Source organism: Microcebus murinus, chromosome 28, assembly GCF_040939455.1.
Source record: "Microcebus murinus isolate Inina chromosome 28, M.murinus_Inina_mat1.0, whole genome shotgun sequence".
In the NCBI taxonomy this organism is placed as follows: domain Eukaryota; kingdom Metazoa; phylum Chordata; class Mammalia; order Primates; family Cheirogaleidae; genus Microcebus; species Microcebus murinus.
Window position 1 is genome coordinate 16,355,896 of NC_134131.1, and position 20,068 is coordinate 16,375,963.

The 20,068-nt window shown below is 63.9% G+C and overlaps 5 non-coding genes across 5 annotated transcripts; all 5 read right to left on the reverse strand.

Moving 5' to 3' along the window:
* Positions 1–3,517: 3,517 nt before the first annotated feature.
* Positions 3,518–3,636, reverse strand: LOC142865128 (5S ribosomal RNA). Its single transcript, XR_012915430.1, has one exon. It is a non-coding gene; the product is annotated as a 5S ribosomal RNA (ribosomal RNA).
* A 3,523-nt stretch (positions 3,637–7,159) lies between these two features.
* Positions 7,160–7,278, reverse strand: LOC142865129 (5S ribosomal RNA). The gene has a single exon (XR_012915431.1). It is a non-coding gene; the product is annotated as a 5S ribosomal RNA (ribosomal RNA).
* A 3,529-nt stretch (positions 7,279–10,807) lies between these two features.
* LOC142865131 (5S ribosomal RNA) lies at positions 10,808–10,926 on the reverse strand. Its single transcript, XR_012915433.1, has one exon. It is a non-coding gene; the product is annotated as a 5S ribosomal RNA (ribosomal RNA).
* Positions 10,927–14,426: 3,500 nt separating this feature from the next.
* Positions 14,427–14,545, reverse strand: LOC142865132 (5S ribosomal RNA). The gene has a single exon (XR_012915434.1). It is a non-coding gene; the product is annotated as a 5S ribosomal RNA (ribosomal RNA).
* A 3,524-nt stretch (positions 14,546–18,069) lies between these two features.
* On the reverse strand, positions 18,070–18,188 carry LOC142865133 (5S ribosomal RNA). The gene has a single exon (XR_012915435.1). It is a non-coding gene; the product is annotated as a 5S ribosomal RNA (ribosomal RNA).
* Positions 18,189–20,068: the final 1,880 nt, after the last annotated feature.

A 20,068-nucleotide genomic window follows, 5' to 3' on the forward strand; every position in this document is an offset into this window, starting at 1 on the left:
GGCGGAGGGCGCCCCTGCCCCGCTCAAGAAGCCGAGCCTCTCTGCGCTTCCCCGCCGCCTCCTCCCGCCCCAGGCCCCGCGCCGGCGCTGACCCGCACCGCGCGGGCCTGTTGAGTTCACCGGCCGGGTCCGGCGGGCTCCGAGGGACGGGGGTGACAGGCGGGGCGGGGCGGGGCGGGCAGGGAGCGGCGGGCCGGGGTGGGGGGCTGTCTCTCTATACACACACACACACACACACACACACACACACACTCACACTCACTCACTCACACTCACACAAGATGCGCCTCCACGGCTGGACTCGCCAAGGTGGAGACCTTCCAGCCCCCTTCCTCTCCTCGCCTGGCCCACCCCCAGCTCGTGGCCGCCGCCGCCGCCGCCGCCGCCGCCGCCGCCGCCGATTGCGCACGCGCGGGTCGCCCGCCCTTTGACCCCAGGCAGGGGCCGCCCTCCCCGACAACCCCTTTCAGCTGTGCCCCCCACCCTGTGGGTGGGCTGCCGCCTATTCCCCCGGGCCCGGGCTGGGGCACAGCGCATGGGGGAGGGGAGCGAGTGTATGGGGCGTCTCTCTCTCTCTCTAGGGATGTGTCCCATGGGTGGGGTGGCGTGGTTAGTGGGGCGCTGAAGAAATCAGTCCCCTCCATCTCCTACCTCTGGAAAACGCCCAAGCCCTTGGAGAACTGCCGGCAACGCGACCGTGGGGGCCGGGACCCTCCTCTGTGTCCTCCTGTGGCCCAGTCCAAGGGGCCTGGGCCTGGCCGGGGCTGCATTGGACCCCGACCACCCTGGCGTGTGGACTCGCTAAAAATCGGCGATTAGATATTGGATTCCAGCTTCATTGAGGTCATTTCACTAATGAGTGCACCGGAAAGAGTTTCCTAATCCATCTGTGAGGGTGGCAACTGAAAGAGAATTTTAAAGCTGACAGAATAGGCGAGGAAAGGCATAGGAGATTTCCACACCCAGTAAGGAAGCCTTTCCCGAAATGGAAGAAAGAAACGAGCAAACAGAGACACCGGTAGCCCGCCAGGATCAGAGTCTGCCCCCGAGAGAAAGTACCCTGACCAGGTTCACCCGTGGGTGGGTGGCGAGCTAGCGGCATTCAGAAGAGCGAGGCCCGCAGTCTGTGCAGAAGACACCTGCACTCGGGTGTGTGTGGCGGCACGATTCACAAGCAGCTCCAGATGTTAAGCCAAGGAGAAGCCAGGGAGTTCCCAACGCCCCAGGTGTCCTCAGCCCACGACTGGCTGCTGGGGGAATGCGAAGCCCGGCTCCTTGTCTCAGAGCGGGACAACCAGGAGGTGTGACGTACACCCCGGGGTTCCCAGGAGGATCAGGCTGAAGCTGGGACTTGGCCTGAAAGTGTCCCCTCGCACGGCCACCCCCTTCCCCTTCCTGCTCCTCTACTCCTGGTGCCCCTCCATCCAGGGGCCAGACCTTAAAGAGTCACCCGCAAGAGAATCCTGGTCCCAAAGGAGCCTTCTGGGGGACCCGTGCTGAGAGAGGTTGTGGGCATGGCCCGCTGGGGCTCTGCCCGACCCAGGGCTGAGAGATGCAACCTCCCAGCTCTGGGTCCCTGCAGGGGAAGCGTTGGCAAGCACAGGGCCAGTCCTCCAAAGGCCCAGGTGCAGGGAGCCCAGGCCAAGCAGCCTGTGGAAGAAGCCACCCCGGGAACACGACTGCAGGCCACGGCCCTTCCCACCTCCTCCTCCTCCTCCTGCTCCTCCACCCCCCCCCCGACCTCCCACCCCCCCCCCGACATGGCGCAGGGCTCAGAGACACCTCAGACACTTGCTACCCAAAGTGCAAAGGGCATCAGTTGCTCCTCCAAACCCCCCCCCCCGCCCAGCAGACCGCGTTGTCCAGCCAGCCCCCGGGCCTCCCTGGGGTGCCCAGCACAAAAGTGCAGACAACCACCGGACCCTCAATCTCAGTTTTCGGATGTTTTTGCCACTCTAAGGACCCGCAGGCCAGCTGGGCCTTCTGGCAGGACAGAGAGCCCCGGAATCCGACGTGGAGAGCTGGGTGTACGTCCCCACGAGGAGGCGGTCCCCACCTCCGTGGCTCTCCCCTTGCGGGGGGGAAAAGCAGCCACGGGGCCTCAGAGAAGACACCAGGCTGGGCGCCCGCCCCACAGTGGGGGCACGTCCCCCGCAGGCCACTTAGCGACGGCCGCCGGCCGGCGGACGGTTGGGTGGCGCGAGACGCTGCGGCCGCCCTGCTACCGGGTTCCTGGGAGGGCGTCCTGGAACCAGCGTCCACACCAAGCCCTTGGAAGGCCCAGGCGACGGAGGAGCCCCGTCAGGCAGGGGCCGAGGACGGTGACGGCCCGGGCGGGGAGGAGCGTGTCAGGCAGGGGCAGAGGACGGTGACAGGTGACAGGCCGGGCGGGAAGGAGTCAGTCAGGCAGGGGCCGAGGAGGAGACGGGGCTGGGTAAGGGTTAGGGTTAGAGTCAGGGCACAAGTCACAATCGCAAAGACCTGGAAGCGACCCGAGTGCCCATCGACCCACGAGTGCGTAAATGAAATGTGGCGCGTGGACACCACGGAGTGCTATTCAGCTAGGAGGAGCAGCGGTGAGAGGGCACCTCTCGTGGTTCTCCTGGCCAGAGCTGGAACCCGTTCCAGTAAGCCAGGTAGCCCAAGAATGGACACACGAGCACCACGTGCTCGCGCTCACCAGCAAATGGGTACGAACCGACGGACACCCAAGTGGACACAGAGGAATCACCTTCATCGGGTGGGTGTCGGGCGGGTGGGGGGAAGGGATGGGCATACACCTCCATTAGGAATGGGGTGGGTGCGCACCGACTGGGGGATGGGCGCACTTGAGGCTCTGACCCGAGGGGGGAGGCTGGGAGAGGGCAACGTACCCAACCTTAACATTGGTACCCCCACAATACGCTGGAACAACATCAGAGGTTAATGAATAAGAACACAGGGGGGAGGGGGGCACGGGCAACACATGTCACCTTAATACTTGGACTCCCATCATCTGCTTGAAAAGAGAGAGAAAAGAAAATGCAATCATAGAGATAAGAGACACTTTTTAAACATAATGAATCCGAAGAGAAAAGTAAAAGGAGGCCTGTGGGGCAGGTCTGGGTGTGACTCCGGATCCCCCAACATCAGGTGCCACCACCAAAGATTCCTACGTGTAGCCCATAGAACCCCAAAAGCAACGGGACGAGTTCTGGTCACATACTCCCTCAAAATGACATCCTGGCCTTCTTCTGGAACTCCCTCCCCTCTCAGACTCTCAAGGTTTCCTCCAGCGTGTCGGTTCCCACAGAGCAGACCTTTGGTCTGAGACCTGACAGTCCAGAAGCCACGCATGCTGCCGCGTGACGGCGGTGTCGCGGCTTGGGACAAGAGGAGGCCCCACGGTGCGGGCTGGGGCGCCAGGCACCGCGGCGGGCGCTGAGGGTGGGGGTGACCCCCGCCCCGGGCCGCCGCCTCGCTCCCAGAGAGGGGACAGAACAAGAGGCAAAACAAAAAAAAAAAAAAAAAAAAAAGAAGCCTACGGCACCCGGTATTCCCAGGCGGTCTCCCATCCAAGTACTAACCAGGCCCGACCCTGCTTAGCTTCCGAGACCAGACGAGATCGGGCGCGTTCAGGGTGGTGTGGCCCTAGACGGCGGAGGGCGCCCCTGCCCCGCTCAAGAAGCCGAGCCTCTCTGCGCTTCCCCGCCGCCTCCTCCCGCCCCAGGCCCCGCGCCGGCGCTGACCCGCACCGCGCGGGCCTGTTGAGTTCACCGGCCGGGTCCGGCGGGCTCCGAGGGACGGGGGTGACAGGCGGGGCGGGGCGGGGCGGGCAGGGAGCGGCGGGCCGGGGTGGGGGGCTGTCTCTCTATACACACACACACACACACACACACACACACACTCACACTCACTCACTCACACTCACACAAGATGCGCCTCCACGGCTGGACTCGCCAAGGTGGAGACCTTCCAGCCCCCTTCCTCTCCTCGCCTGGCCCACCCCCAGCTCGTGGCCGCCGCCGCCGCCGCCGCCGCCGCCGCCGCCGCCGATTGCGCACGCGCGGGTCGCCCGCCCTTTGACCCCAGGCAGGGGCCGCCCTCCCCGACAACCCCTTTCAGCTGTGCCCCCCACCCTGTGGGTGGGCTGCCGCCTATTCCCCCGGGCCCGGGCTGGGGCACAGCGCATGGGGGAGGGGAGCGAGTGTATGGGGCGTCTCTCTCTCTCTCTAGGGATGTGTCCCATGGGTGGGGTGGCGTGGTTAGTGGGGCGCTGAAGAAATCAGTCCCCTCCATCTCCTACCTCTGGAAAACGCCCAAGCCCTTGGAGAACTGCCGGCAACGCGACCGTGGGGGCCGGGACCCTCCTCTGTGTCCTCCTGTGGCCCAGTCCAAGGGGCCTGGGCCTGGCCGGGGCTGCATTGGACCCCGACCACCCTGGCGTGTGGACTCGCTAAAAATCGGCGATTAGATATTGGATTCCAGCTTCATTGAGGTCATTTCACTAATGAGTGCACCGGAAAGAGTTTCCTAATCCATCTGTGAGGGTGGCAACTGAAAGAGAATTTTAAAGCTGACAGAATAGGCGAGGAAAGGCATAGGAGATTTCCACACCCAGTAAGGAAGCCTTTCCCGAAATGGAAGAAAGAAACGAGCAAACAGAGACACCGGTAGCCCGCCAGGATCAGAGTCTGCCCCCGAGAGAAAGTACCCTGACCAGGTTCCCCCGTGGGTGGGTGGCGAGCTAGCGGCATTCAGAAGAGCGAGGCCCGCAGTCTGTGCAGAAGACACCTGCACTCGGGTGTGTGTGGCGGCACGATTCACAAGCAGCTCCAGATGTTAAGCCAAGGAGAAGCCAGGGAGTTCCCAACGCCCCAGGTGTCCTCAGCCCACGACTGGCTGCTGGGGGAATGCGAAGCCCGGCTCCTTGTCTCAGAGCGGGACAACCAGGAGGTGTGACGTACACCCCGGGGTTCCCAGGAGGATCAGGCTGAAGCTGGGACTTGGCCTGAAAGTGTCCCCTCGCACGGCCACCCCCTTCCCCTTCCTGCTCCTCTACTCCTGGTGCCCCTCCATCCAGGGGCCAGACCTTAAAGAGTCACCCGCAAGAGAATCCTGGTCCCAAAGGAGCCTTCTGGGGGACCCGTGCTGAGAGAGGTTGTGGGCATGGCCCGCTGGGGCTCTGCCCGACCCAGGGCTGAGAGATGCAACCTCCCAGCTCTGGGTCCCTGCAGGGGAAGCGTTGGCAAGCACAGGGCCAGTCCTCCAAAGGCCCAGGTGCAGGGAGCCCAGGCCAAGCAGCCTGTGGAAGAAGCCACCCCGGGAACACGACTGCAGGCCACGGCCCTTCCCACCTCCTCCTCCTCCTCCTCCTCCTCCTGCTCCTCCACCCCCCCCCCCGACCTCCCACCCCCCCTCCGACATGGCGCAGGGCTCAGAGACACCTCAGACACTTGCTACCCAAAGTGCAAAGGGCATCAGTTGCTCCTCCAACCCCCCCCCCCGCCCAGCAGACCGCGTTGTCCAGCCAGCCCCCGGGCCTCCCTGGGGGGCCCAGCACAAAAGTGCAGACAACCACCGGACCCTCAATCTCAGTTTTCGGATGTTTTTGCCACTCTAAGGACCCGCAGGCCAGCTGGGCCTTCTGGCAGGACAGAGAGCCCCGGAATCCGACGTGGAGAGCTGGGTGTACGTCCCCACGAGGAGGCGGTCCCCACCTCCGTGGCTCTCCCCTTGCGGGGGGGAAAAGCAGCCACGGGGCCTCAGAGAAGACACCAGGCTGGGCGCCCGCCCCACAGTGGGGGCACGTCCCCCGCAGGCCACTTAGCGACGGCCGCCGGCCGGCGGATGGTTGGGTGGCGCGAGACGCTGCGGCCGCCCTGCTACCGGGTTCCTGGGAGGGCGTCCTGGAACCAGCGTCCACACCAAGCCCTTGGAAGGCCCAGGCGACGGAGGAGCCCCGTCAGGCAGGGGCCGAGGACGGTGACGGCCCGGGCGGGGAGGAGCGTGTCAGGCAGGGGCAGAGGACGGTGACAGGTGACAGGCCGGGCGGGAAGGAGTCAGTCAGGCAGGGGCCGAGGAGGAGACGGGGCTGGGTAAGGGTTAGGGTTAGAGTCAGGGCACAAGTCACAATCGCAAAGACCTGGAAGCGACCCGAGTGCCCATCGACCCACGAGTGCGTAAATGAAATGTGGCGCGTGGACACCACGGAGTGCTATTCAGCTAGGAGGAGCAGCGGTGAGAGGGCACCTCTCGTGGTTCTCCTGGCCAGAGCTGGAACCCGTTCCAGTAAGCCAGGTAGCCCAAGAATGGACACACGAGCACCACGTGCTCGCGCTCACCAGCAAATGGGTACGAACCGACGGACACCCAAGTGGACACAGAGGAATCACCTTCATCGGGTGGGTGTCGGGCGGGTGGGGGGAAGGGATGGGCATACACCTCCATTAGGAATGGGGTGGGTGCGCACCGACTGGGGGATGGGCGCACTTGAGGCTCTGACCCGAGGGGGGAGGCTGGGAGAGGGCAACGTACCCAACCTTAACATTGGTACCCCCACAATACGCTGGAACAACATCAGAGGTTAATGAATAAGAACACAGGGGGGAGGGGGGCACGGGCAACACATGTCACCTTAATACTTGGACTCCCATCATCTGCTTGAAAAGAGAGAGAAAAGAAAATGCAATCATAGAGATAAGAGACACTTTTTAAACATAATGAATCCGAAGAGAAAAGTAAAAGGAGGCCTGTGGGGCAGGTCTGGGTGTGACTCCGGATCCCCCAACATCAGGTGCCACCACCAAAGATTCCTACGTGTAGCCCATAGAACCCCAAAAGCAACGGGACGAGTTCTGGTCACATACTCCCTCAAAATGACATCCTGGCCTTCTTCTGGAACTCCCTCCCCTCTCAGACTCTCAAGGTTTCCTCCAGCGTGTCGGTTCCCACAGAGCAGACCTTTGGTCTGAGACCTGACAGTCCAGAAGCCACGCATGCTGCCGCGTGACGGCGGTGTCGCGGCTTGGGACAAGAGGAGGCCCCACGGTGCGGGCTGGGGCGCCAGGCACCGCGGCGGGCGCTGAGGGTGGGGGTGACCCCCGCCCCGGGCCGCCGCCTCGCTCCCAGAGAGGGGACAGAACAAGAGGCAAAACAAAAAAAAAAAAAAAAAAAAAGAAGCCTACGGCACCCGGTATTCCCAGGCGGTCTCCCATCCAAGTACTAACCAGGCCCGACCCTGCTTAGCTTCCGAGACCAGACGAGATCGGGCGCGTTCAGGGTGGTGTGGCCCTAGACGGCGGAGGGCGCCCCTGCCCCGCTCAAGAAGCCGAGCCTCTCTGCGCTTCCCCGCCGCCTCCTCCCGCCCCAGGCCCCGCGCCGGCGCTGACCCGCACCGCGCGGGCCTGTTGAGTTCACCGGCCGGGTCCGGCGGGCTCCGAGGGACGGGGGTGACAGGCGGGGCGGGGCGGGGCGGGCAGGGAGCGGCGGGCCGGGGTGGGGGGCTGTCTCTCTATACACACACACACACACACACACACACACACACTCACACTCACTCACTCACACTCACACAAGATGCGCCTCCACGGCTGGACTCGCCAAGGTGGAGACCTTCCAGCCCCCTTCCTCTCCTCGCCTGGCCCACCCCCAGCTCGTGGCCGCCGCCGCCGCCGCCGCCGCCGCCGCCGCCGCCGATTGCGCACGCGCGGGTCGCCCGCCCTTTGACCCCAGGCAGGGGCCGCCCTCCCCGACAACCCCTTTCAGCTGTGCCCCCCACCCTGTGGGTGGGCTGCCGCCTATTCCCCCGGGCCCGGGCTGGGGCACAGCGCATGGGGGAGGGGAGCGAGTGTATGGGGCGTCTCTCTCTCTCTCTAGGGATGTGTCCCATGGGTGGGGTGGCGTGGTTAGTGGGGCGCTGAAGAAATCAGTCCCCTCCATCTCCTACCTCTGGAAAACGCCCAAGCCCTTGGAGAACTGCCGGCAACGCGACCGTGGGGGCCGGGACCCTCCTCTGTGTCCTCCTGTGGCCCAGTCCAAGGGGCCTGGGCCTGGCCGGGGCTGCATTGGACCCCGACCACCCTGGCGTGTGGACTCGCTAAAAATCGGCGATTAGATATTGGATTCCAGCTTCATTGAGGTCATTTCACTAATGAGTGCACCGGAAAGAGTTTCCTAATCCATCTGTGAGGGTGGCAACTGAAAGAGAATTTTAAAGCTGACAGAATAGGCGAGGAAAGGCATAGGAGATTTCCACACCCAGTAAGGAAGCCTTTCCCGAAATGGAAGAAAGAAACGAGCAAACAGAGACACCGGTAGCCCGCCAGGATCAGAGTCTGCCCCCGAGAGAAAGTACCCTGACCAGGTTCCCCCGTGGGTGGGTGGCGAGCTAGCGGCATTCAGAAGAGCGAGGCCCGCAGTCTGTGCAGAAGACACCTGCACTCGGGTGTGTGTGGCGGCACGATTCACAAGCAGCTCCAGATGTTAAGCCAAGGAGAAGCCAGGGAGTTCCCAACGCCCCAGGTGTCCTCAGCCCACGACTGGCTGCTGGGGGAATGCGAAGCCCGGCTCCTTGTCTCAGAGCGGGACAACCAGGAGGTGTGACGTACACCCCGGGGTTCCCAGGAGGATCAGGCTGAAGCTGGGACTTGGCCTGAAAGTGTCCCCTCGCACGGCCACCCCCTTCCCCTTCCTGCTCCTCTACTCCTGGTGCCCCTCCATCCAGGGGCCAGACCTTAAAGAGTCACCCGCAAGAGAATCCTGGTCCCAAAGGAGCCTTCTGGGGGACCCGTGCTGAGAGAGGTTGTGGGCATGGCCCGCTGGGGCTCTGCCCGACCCAGGGCTGAGAGATGCAACCTCCCAGCTCTGGGTCCCTGCAGGGGAAGCGTTGGCAAGCACAGGGCCAGTCCTCCAAAGGCCCAGGTGCAGGGAGCCCAGGCCAAGCAGCCTGTGGAAGAAGCCACCCCGGGAACACGACTGCAGGCCACGGCCCTTCCCACCTCCTCCTCCTCCTCCTCCTCCTCCTGCTCCTCCACCCCCCCCCCCGACCTCCCACCCCCCCCCCCGACATGGCGCAGGGCTCAGAGACACCTCAGACACTTGCTACCCAAAGTGCAAAGGGCATCAGTTGCTCCTCCAACCCCCCCCCCCGCCCAGCAGACCGCGTTGTCCAGCCAGCCCCCGGGCCTCCCTGGGGGGCCCAGCACAAAAGTGCAGACAACCACCGGACCCTCAATCTCAGTTTTCGGATGTTTTTGCCACTCTAAGGACTCGCAGGCCAGCTGGGCCTTCTGGCAGGACAGAGAGCCCCGGAATCCGACGTGGAGAGCTGGGTGTACGTCCCCACGAGGAGGCGGTCCCCACCTCCGCGGCTCTCCCCTTGCGGGGGGGGGGGGAAAGCAGCCACGGGGCCTCAGAGAAGACACCAGGCTGGGCGCCCGCCCCACAGTGGGGGCACGTCCCCCGCAGGCCACTTAGCGACGGCCGCCGGCCGGCGGACGGTTGGGTGGCGCGAGACGCTGCGGCCGCCCTGCTACCGGGTTCCTGGGAGGGCGTCCTGGAACCAGCGTCCACACCAAGCCCTTGGAAGGCCTAGGCGACGGAGGAGCCCCGTCAGGCAGGGGCCGAGGACGGTGACGGCCCGGGCGGGGAGGAGCGTGTCAGGCAGGGGCAGAGGACGGTGACAGGTGACAGGCCGGGCGGGAAGGAGTCAGTCAGGCAGGGGCCGAGGAGGAGACGGGCTGGGTAAGGGTTAGGGTTAGAGTCAGGGCACAAGTCACAATCGCAAAGACCTGGAAGCGACCCGAGTGCCCATCGACCCACGAGTGCGTAAATGAAATGTGGCGCGTGGACACCACGGAGTGCTATTCAGCTAGGAGGAGCAGCGGTGAGAGGGCACCTCTCGTGGTTCTCCTGGCCAGAGCTGGAACCCGTTCCAGTAAGCCAGGTAGCCCAAGAATGGACACACGAGCACCACGTGCTCGCGCTCACCAGCAAATGGGTACGAACCGACGGACACCCAAGTGGACACAGAGGAATCACCTTCATCGGGTGGGTGTCGGGCGGGTGGGGGGAGGGGATGGGCATACACCTCCATTAGGAATGGGGTGGGTGCGCACCGACTGGGGGATGGGCGCACTTGAGGCTCTGACCCGAGGGGGGAGGCTGGGAGAGGGCAACGTACCCGACCTTAACATTGGTACCCCCCACAATACGCTGGAACAACATCAGAGGTTAATGAATAAGAACACAGGGGGGAGGGGGGCACGGGCAACACATGTCACCTTAATACTTGGACTCCCATCATCTGCTTGAAAAGAGAGAGAAAAGAAAATGCAATCATAGAGATAAGAGACACTTTTTAAACATAATGAATCCGAAGAGAAAAGTAAAAGGAGGCCTGTGGGGCAGGTCTGGGTGTGACTCCGGATCCCCCAACATCAGGTGCCACCACCAAAGATTCCTACGTGTAGCCCATAGAACCCCAAAAGCAACGGGACGAGTTCTGGTCACATACTCCCTCAAAATGACATCCTGGCCTTCTTCTGGAACTCCCTCCCCTCTCAGACTCTCAAGGTTTCCTCCAGCGTGTCGGTTCCCACAGAGCAGACCTTTGGTCTGAGACCTGACAGTCCAGAAGCCACGCATGCTGCCGCGTGACGGCGGTGTCGCGGCTTGGGACAAGAGGAGGCCCCACGGTGCGGGCTGGGGCGCCAGGCACCGCGGCGGGCGCTGAGGGTGGGGGTGACCCCCGCCCCGGGCCGCCGCCTCGCTCCCAGAGAGGGGACAGAACAAGAGGCAAAACAAAAAAAAAAAAAAAAAAAAAAGAAGCCTACGGCACCCGGTATTCCCAGGCGGTCTCCCATCCAAGTACTAACCAGGCCCGACCCTGCTTAGCTTCCGAGACCAGACGAGATCGGGCGCGTTCAGGGTGGTGTGGCCCTAGACGGCGGAGGGCGCCCCTGCCCCGCTCAAGAAGCCGAGCCTCTCTGCGCTTCCCCGCCGCCTCCTCCCGCCCCAGGCCCCGCGCCGGCGCTGACCCGCACCGGGCGGGCCTGTTGAGTTCACCGGCCGGGTCCGGCGGGCTCCGAGGGACGGGGGTGACAGGCGGGGCGGGGCGGGGCGGGCAGGGAGCGGCGGGCCGGGGTGGGGGGCTGTCTCTCTATACACACACACACACACACACACACTCACACTCACTCACTCACACTCACACAAGATGCGCCTCCACGGCTGGACTCGCCAAGGTGGAGACCTTCCAGCCCCCTTCCTCTCCTCGCCTGGCCCACCCCCAGCTCGTGGCCGCCGCCGCCGCCGCCGCCGCCGCCGCCGATTGCGCACGCGCGGGTCGCCCGCCCTTTGACCCCAGGCAGGGGCCGCCCTCCCCGACAACCCCTTTCAGCTGTGCCCCCCACCCTGTGGGTGGGCTGCCGCCTATTCCCCCGGGCCCGGGCTGGGGCACAGCGCATGGGGGAGGGGAGCGAGTGTATGGGGCGTCTCTCTCTCTCTCTAGGGATGTGTCCCATGGGTGGGGTGGCGTGGTTAGTGGGGCGCTGAAGAAATCAGTCCCCTCCATCTCCTACCTCTGGAAAACGCCCAAGCCCTTGGAGAACTGCCGGCAACGCGACCGTGGGGGCCGGGACCCTCCTCTGTGTCCTCCTGTGGCCCAGTCCAAGGGGCCTGGGCCTGGCCGGGGCTGCATTGGACCCCGACCACCCTGGCGTGTGGACTCGCTAAAAATCGGCGATTAGATATTGGATTCCAGCTTCATTGAGGTCATTTCACTAATGAGTGCACCGGAAAGAGTTTCCTAATCCATCTGTGAGGGTGGCAACTGAAAGAGAATTTTAAAGCTGACAGAATAGGCGAGGAAAGGCATAGGAGATTTCCACACCCAGTAAGGAAGCCTTTCCCGAAATGGAAGAAAGAAACGAGCAAACAGAGACACCGGTAGCCCGCCAGGATCAGAGTCTGCCCCCGAGAGAAAGTACCCTGACCAGGTTCACCCGTGGGTGGGTGGCGAGCTAGCGGCATTCAGAAGAGCGAGGCCCGCAGTCTGTGCAGAAGACACCTGCACTCGGGTGTGTGTGGCGGCACGATTCACAAGCAGCTCCAGATGTTAAGCCAAGGAGAAGCCAGGGAGTTCCCAACGCCCCAGGTGTCCTCAGCCCACGACTGGCTGCTGGGGGAATGCGAAGCCCGGCTCCTTGTCTCAGAGCGGGACAACCAGGAGGTGTGACGTACACCCCGGGGTTCCCAGGAGGATCAGGCTGAAGCTGGGACTTGGCCTGAAAGTGTCCCCTCGCACGGCCACCCCCTTCCCCTTCCTGCTCCTCTACTCCTGGTGCCCCTCCATCCAGGGGCCAGACCTTAAAGAGTCACCCGCAAGAGAATCCTGGGTCCCAAAGGAGCCTTCTGGGGGACCCGTGCTGAGAGAGGTTGTGGGCATGGCCCGCTGGGGCTCTGCCCGACCCAGGGCTGAGAGATGCAACCTCCCAGCTCTGGGTCCCTGCAGGGGAAGCGTTGGCAAGCACAGGGCCAGTCCTCCAAAGGCCCAGGTGCAGGGAGCCCAGGCCAAGCAGCCTGTGGAAGAAGCCACCCCGGGAACACGACTGCAGGCCACGGCCCTTCCCACCTCCTCCTCCTCCTCCTGCTCCTCCACCCCCCCCCCGACCTCCCACCCCCCCCCGACATGGCGCAGGGCTCAGAGACACCTCAGACACTTGCTACCCAAAGTGCAAAGGGCATCAGTTGCTCCTCCAAACCCCCCCCCCCGCCCAGCAGACCGCGTTGTCCAGCCAGCCCCCGGGCCTCCCTGGGGTGCCCAGCACAAAAGTGCAGACAACCACCGGACCCTCAATCTCAGTTTTCGGATGTTTTTGCCACTCTAAGGACCCGCAGGCCAGCTGGGCCTTCTGGCAGGACAGAGAGCCCCGGAATCCGACGTGGAGAGCTGGGTGTACGTCCCCACGAGGAGGCGGTCCCCACCTCCGTGGCTCTCCCCTTGCGGGGGGGAAAAGCAGCCACGGGGCCTCAGAGAAGACACCAGGCTGGGCGCCCGCCCCACAGTGGGGGCACGTCCCCCGCAGGCCACTTAGCGACGGCCGCCGGCCGGCGGACGGTTGGGTGGCGCGAGACGCTGCGGCCGCCCTGCTACCGGGTTCCTGGGAGGGCGTCCTGGAACCAGCGTCCACACCAAGCCCTTGGAAGGCCCAGGCGACGGAGGAGCCCCGTCAGGCAGGGGCCGAGGACGGTGACGGCCCGGGCGGGGAGGAGCGTGTCAGGCAGGGGCAGAGGACGGTGACAGGTGACAGGCCGGGCGGGAAGGAGTCAGTCAGGCAGGGGCCGAGGAGGAGACGGGGCTGGGTAAGGGTTAGGGTTAGAGTCAGGGCACAAGTCACAATCGCAAAGACCTGGAAGCGACCCGAGTGCCCATCGACCCACGAGTGCGTAAATGAAATGTGGCGCGTGGACACCACGGAGTGCTATTCAGCTAGGAGGAGCAGCGGTGAGAGGGCACCTCTCGTGGTTCTCCTGGCCAGAGCTGGAACCCGTTCCAGTAAGCCAGGTAGCCCAAGAATGGACACACGAGCACCACGTGCTCGCGCTCACCAGCAAATGGGTACGAACCGACGGACACCCAAGTGGACACAGAGGAATCACCTTCATCGGGTGGGTGTCGGGCGGGTGGGGGGAAGGGATGGGCATACACCTCCATTAGGAATGGGGTGGGTGCGCACCGACTGGGGGATGGGCGCACTTGAGGCTCTGACCCGAGGGGGGAGGCTGGGAGAGGGCAACGTACCCAACCTTAACATTGGTACCCCCACAATACGCTGGAACAACATCAGAGGTTAATGAATAAGAACACAGGGGGGAGGGGGGCACGGGCAACACATGTCACCTTAATACTTGGACTCCCATCATCTGCTTGAAAAGAGAGAGAAAAGAAAATGCAATCATAGAGATAAGAGACACTTTTTAAACATAATGAATCCGAAGAGAAAAGTAAAAGGAGGCCTGTGGGGCAGGTCTGGGTGTGACTCCGGATCCCCCAACATCAGGTGCCACCACCAAAGATTCCTACGTGTAGCCCATAGAACCCCAAAAGCAACGGGACGAGTTCTGGTCACATACTCCCTCAAAATGACATCCTGGCCTTCTTCTGGAACTCCCTCCCCTCTCAGACTCTCAAGGTTTCCTCCAGCGTGTCGGTTCCCACAGAGCAGACCTTTGGTCTGAGACCTGACAGTCCAGAAGCCACGCATGCTGCCGCGTGACGGCGGTGTCGCGGCTTGGGACAAGAGGAGGCCCCACGGTGCGGGCTGGGGCGCCAGGCACCGCGGCGGGCGCTGAGGGTGGGGGTGACCCCCGCCCCGGGCCGCCGCCTCGCTCCCAGAGAGGGGACAGAACAAGAGGCAAAACAAAAAAAAAAAAAAAAAAAAAGAAGCCTACGGCACCCGGTATTCCCAGGCGGTCTCCCATCCAAGTACTAACCAGGCCCGACCCTGCTTAGCTTCCGAGACCAGACGAGATCGGGCGCGTTCAGGGTGGTGTGGCCCTAGACGGCGGAGGGCGCCCCTGCCCCGCTCAAGAAGCCGAGCCTCTCTGCGCTTCCCCGCCGCCTCCTCCCGCCCCAGGCCCCGCGCCGGCGCTGACCCGCACCGGGCGGGCCTGTTGAGTTCACCGGCCGGGTCCGGCGGGCTCCGAGGGACGGGGGTGACAGGCGGGGCGGGGCGGGGCGGGCAGGGAGCGGCGGGCCGGGGTGGGGGGCTGTCTCTCTATACACACACACACACACACACACACACACACACTCACACTCACTCACTCACACTCACACAAGATGCGCCTCCACGGCTGGACTCGCCAAGGTGGAGACCTTCCAGCCCCCTTCCTCTCCTCGCCTGGCCCACCCCCAGCTCGTGGCCGCCGCCGCCGCCGCCGCCGCCGCCGCCGCCGCCGCCGCCGCCGATTGCGCACGCGCGGGTCGCCCGCCCTTTGACCCCAGGCAGGGGCCGCCCTCCCCGACAACCCCTTTCAGCTGTGCCCCCCACCCTGTGGGTGGGCTGCCGCCTATTCCCCCGGGCCCGGGCTGGGGCACAGCGCATGGGGGAGGGGAGCGAGTGTATGGGGCGTCTCTCTCTCTCTCTAGGGATGTGTCCCATGGGTGGGGTGGCGTGGTTAGTGGGGCGCTGAAGAAATCAGTCCCCTCCATCTCCTACCTCTGGAAAACGCCCAAGCCCTTGGAGAACTGCCGGCAACGCGACCGTGGGGGCCGGGACCCTCCTCTGTGTCCTCCTGTGGCCCAGTCCAAGGGGCCTGGGCCTGGCCGGGGCTGCATTGGACCCCGACCACCCTGGCGTGTGGACTCGCTAAAAATCGGCGATTAGATATTGGATTCCAGCTTCATTGAGGTCATTTCACTAATGAGTGCACCGGAAAGAGTTTCCTAATCCATCTGTGAGGGTGGCAACTGAAAGAGAATTTTAAAGCTGACAGAATAGGCGAGGAAAGGCATAGGAGATTTCCACACCCAGTAAGGAAGCCTTTCCCGAAATGGAAGAAAGAAACGAGCAAACAGAGACACCGGTAGCCCGCCAGGATCAGAGTCTGCCCCCGAGAGAAAGTACCCTGACCAGGTTCACCCGTGGGTGGGTGGCGAGCTAGCGGCATTCAGAAGAGCGAGGCCCGCAGTCTGTGCAGAAGACACCTGCACTCGGGTGTGTGTGGCGGCACGATTCACAAGCAGCTCCAGATGTTAAGCCAAGGAGAAGCCAGGGAGTTCCCAACGCCCCAGGTGTCCTCAGCCCACGACTGGCTGCTGGGGGAATGCGAAGCCCGGCTCCTTGTCTCAGAGCGGGACAACCAGGAGGTGTGACGTACACCCCGGGGTTCCCAGGAGGATCAGGCTGAAGCTGGGACTTGGCCTGAAAGTGTCCCCTCGCACGGCCACCCCCTTCCCCTTCCTGCTCCTCTACTCCTGGTGCCCCTCCATCCAGGGGCCAGACCTTAAAGAGTCACCCGCAAGAGAATCCTGGTCCCAAAGGAGCCTTCTGGGGGACCCGTGCTGAGAGAGGTTGTGGGCATGGCCCGCTGGGGCTCTGCCCGACCCAGGGCTGAGAGATGCAACCTCCCAGCTCTGGGTCCCTGCAGGGGAAGCGTTGGCAAGCACAGGGCCAGTCCTCCAAAGGCCCAGGTGCAGGGAGCCCAGGCCAAGCAGCCTGTGGAAGAAGCCACCCCGGGAACACGACTGCAGGCCACGGCCCTTCCCACCTCCTCCTCCTCCTCCTGCTCCTCCACCCCCCCCCCCGACCTCCCACCCCCCCCCCGACATGGCGCAGGGCTCAGAGACACCTCAGACACTTGCTACCCAAAGTGCAAAGGGCATCAGTTGCTCCTCCAAACCCCCCCCCCCGCCCAGCAGACCGCGTTGTCCAGCCAGCCCCCGGGCCTCCCTGGGGTGCCCAGCACAAAAGTGCAGACAACCACCGGACCCTCAATCTCAGTTTTCGGATGTTTTTGCCACTCTAAGGACCCGCAGGCCAGCTGGGCCTTCTGGCAGGACAGAGAGCCCCGGAATCCGACGTGGAGAGCTGGGTGTACGTCCCCACGAGGAGGCGGTCCCCACCTCCGTGGCTCTCCCCTTGCGGGGGGGAAAAGCAGCCACGGGGCCTCAGAGAAGACACCAGGCTGGGCGCCCGCCCCACAGTGGGGGCACGTCCCCCGCAGGCCACTTAGCGACGGCCGCCGGCCGGCGGACGGTTGGGTGGCGCGAGACGCTGCGGCCGCCCTGCTACCGGGTTCCTGGGAGGGCGTCCTGGAACCAGCGTCCACACCAAGCCCTTGGAAGGCCCAGGCGACGGAGGAGCCCCGTCAGGCAGGGGCCGAGGACGGTGACGGCCCGGGCGGGGAGGAGCGTGTCAGGCAGGGGCAGAGGACGGTGACAGGTGACAGGCCGGGCGGGAAGGAGTCAGTCAGGCAGGGGCCGAGGAGGAGACGGGGCTGGGTAAGGGTTAGGGTTAGAGTCAGGGCACAAGTCACAATCGCAAAGACCTGGAAGCGACCCGAGTGCCCATCGACCCACGAGTGCGTAAATGAAATGTGGCGCGTGGACACCACGGAGTGCTATTCAGCTAGGAGGAGCAGCGGTGAGAGGGCACCTCTCGTGGTTCTCCTGGCCAGAGCTGGAACCCGTTCCAGTAAGCCAGGTAGCCCAAGAATGGACACACGAGCACCACGTGCTCGCGCTCACCAGCAAATGGGTACGAACCGACGGACACCCAAGTGGACACAGAGGAATCACCTTCATCGGGTGGGTGTCGGGCGGGTGGGGGGAAGGGATGGGCATACACCTCCATTAGGAATGGGGTGGGTGCGCACCGACTGGGGGATGGGCGCACTTGAGGCTCTGACCCGAGGGGGGAGGCTGGGAGAGGGCAACGTACCCAACCTTAACATTGGTACCCCCACAATACGCTGGAACAACATCAGAGGTTAATGAATAAGAACACAGGGGGGAGGGGGGCACGGGCAACACATGTCACCTTAATACTTGGACTCCCATCATCTGCTTGAAAAGAGAGAGAAAAGAAAATGCAATCATAGAGATAAGAGACACTTTTTAAACATAATGAATCCGAAGAGAAAAGTAAAAGGAGGCCTGTGGGGCAGGTCTGGGTGTGACTCCGGATCCCCCAACATCAGGTGCCACCACCAAAGATTCCTACGTGTAGCCCATAGAACCCCAAAAGCAACGGGACGAGTTCTGGTCACATACTCCCTCAAAATGACATCCTGGCCTTCTTCTGGAACTCCCTCCCCTCTCAGACTCTCAAGGTTTCCTCCAGCGTGTCGGTTCCCACAGAGCAGACCTTTGGTCTGAGACCTGACAGTCCAGAAGCCACGCATGCTGCCGCGTGACGGCGGTGTCGCGGCTTGGGACAAGAGGAGGCCCCACGGTGCGGGCTGGGGCGCCAGGCACCGCGGCGGGCGCTGAGGGTGGGGGTGACCCCCGCCCCGGGCCGCCGCCTCGCTCCCAGAGAGGGGACAGAACAAGAGGCAAAACAAAAAAAAAAAAAAAAAAAAAGAAGCCTACGGCACCCGGTATTCCCAGGCGGTCTCCCATCCAAGTACTAACCAGGCCCGACCCTGCTTAGCTTCCGAGACCAGACGAGATCGGGCGCGTTCAGGGTGGTGTGGCCCTAGACGGCGGAGGGCGCCCCTGCCCCGCTCAAGAAGCCGAGCCTCTCTGCGCTTCCCCGCCGCCTCCTCCCGCCCCAGGCCCCGCGCCGGCGCTGACCCGCACCGGGCGGGCCTGTTGAGTTCACCGGCCGGGTCCGGCGGGCTCCGAGGGACGGGGGTGACAGGCGGGGCGGGGCGGGCAGGGAGCGGCGGGCCGGGGTGGGGGGCTGTCTCTCTATACACACACACACACACACACACACACACACACTCACACTCACTCACTCACACTCACACAAGATGCGCCTCCACGGCTGGACTCGCCAAGGTGGAGACCTTCCAGCCCCCTTCCTCTCCTCGCCTGGCCCACCCCCAGCTCGTGGCCGCCGCCGCCGCCGCCGCCGCCGCCGCCGCCGATTGCGCACGCGCGGGTCGCCCGCCCTTTGACCCCAGGCAGGGGCCGCCCTCCCCGACAACCCCTTTCAGCTGTGCCCCCCACCCTGTGGGTGGGCTGCCGCCTATTCCCCCGGGCCCGGGCTGGGGCACAGCGCATGGGGGAGGGGAGCGAGTGTATGGGGCGTCTCTCTCTCTCTCTAGGGATGTGTCCCATGGGTGGGGTGGCGTGGTTAGTGGGGCGCTGAAGAAATCAGTCCCCTCCATCTCCTACCTCTGGAAAACGCCCAAGCCCTTGGAGAACTGCCGGCAACGCGACCGTGGGGGCCGGGACCCTCCTCTGTGTCCTCCTGTGGCCCAGTCCAAGGGGCCTGGGCCTGGCCGGGGCTGCATTGGACCCCGACCACCCTGGCGTGTGGACTCGCTAAAAATCGGCGATTAGATATTGGATTCCAGCTTCATTGAGGTCATTTCACTAATGAGTGCACCGGAAAGAGTTTCCTAATCCATCTGTGAGGGTGGCAACTGAAAGAGAATTTTAAAGCTGACAGAATAGGCGAGGAAAGGCATAGGAGATTTCCACACCCAGTAAGGAAGCCTTTCCCGAAATGGAAGAAAGAAACGAGCAAACAGAGACACCGGTAGCCCGCCAGGATCAGAGTCTGCCCCCGAGAGAAAGTACCCTGACCAGGTTCCCCCGTGGGTGGGTGGCGAGCTAGCGGCATTCAGAAGAGCGAGGCCCGCAGTCTGTGCAGAAGACACCTGCACTCGGGTGTGTGTGGCGGCACGATTCACAAGCAGCTCCAGATGTTAAGCCAAGGAGAAGCCAGGGAGTTCCCAACGCCCCAGGTGTCCTCAGCCCACGACTGGCTGCTGGGGGAATGCGAAGCCCGGCTCCTTGTCTCAGAGCGGGACAACCAGGAGGTGTGACGTACACCCCGGGGTTCCCAGGAGGATCAGGCTGAAGCTGGGACTTGGCCTGAAAGTGTCCCCTCGCACGGCCACCCCCTTCCCCTTCCTGCTCCTCTACTCCTGGTGCCCCTCCATCCAGGGGCCAGACCTTAAAGAGTCACCCGCAAGAGAATCCTGGTCCCAAAGGAGCCTTCTGGGGGACCCGTGCTGAGAGAGGTTGTGGGCATGGCCCGCTGGGGCTCTGCCCGACCCAGGGCTGAGAGATGCAACCTCCCAGCTCTGGGTCCCTGCAGGGGAAGCGTTGGCAAGCACAGGGCCAGTCCTCCAAAGGCCCAGGTGCAGGGAGCCCAGGCCAAGCAGCCTGTGGAAGAAGCCACCCCGGGAACACGACTGCAGGCCACGGCCCTTCCCACCTCCTCCTCCTCCTCCTCCTCCTCCTGCTCCTCCACCCCCCCCCCGACCTCCCACCCCCCCCCGCGACATGGCGCAGGGCTCAGAGACACCTCAGACACTTGCTACCCAAAGTGCAAAGGGCATCAGTTGCTCCTCCAACCCCCCCCCCGCCCAGCAGACCGCGTTGTCCAGCCAGCCCCCGGGCCTC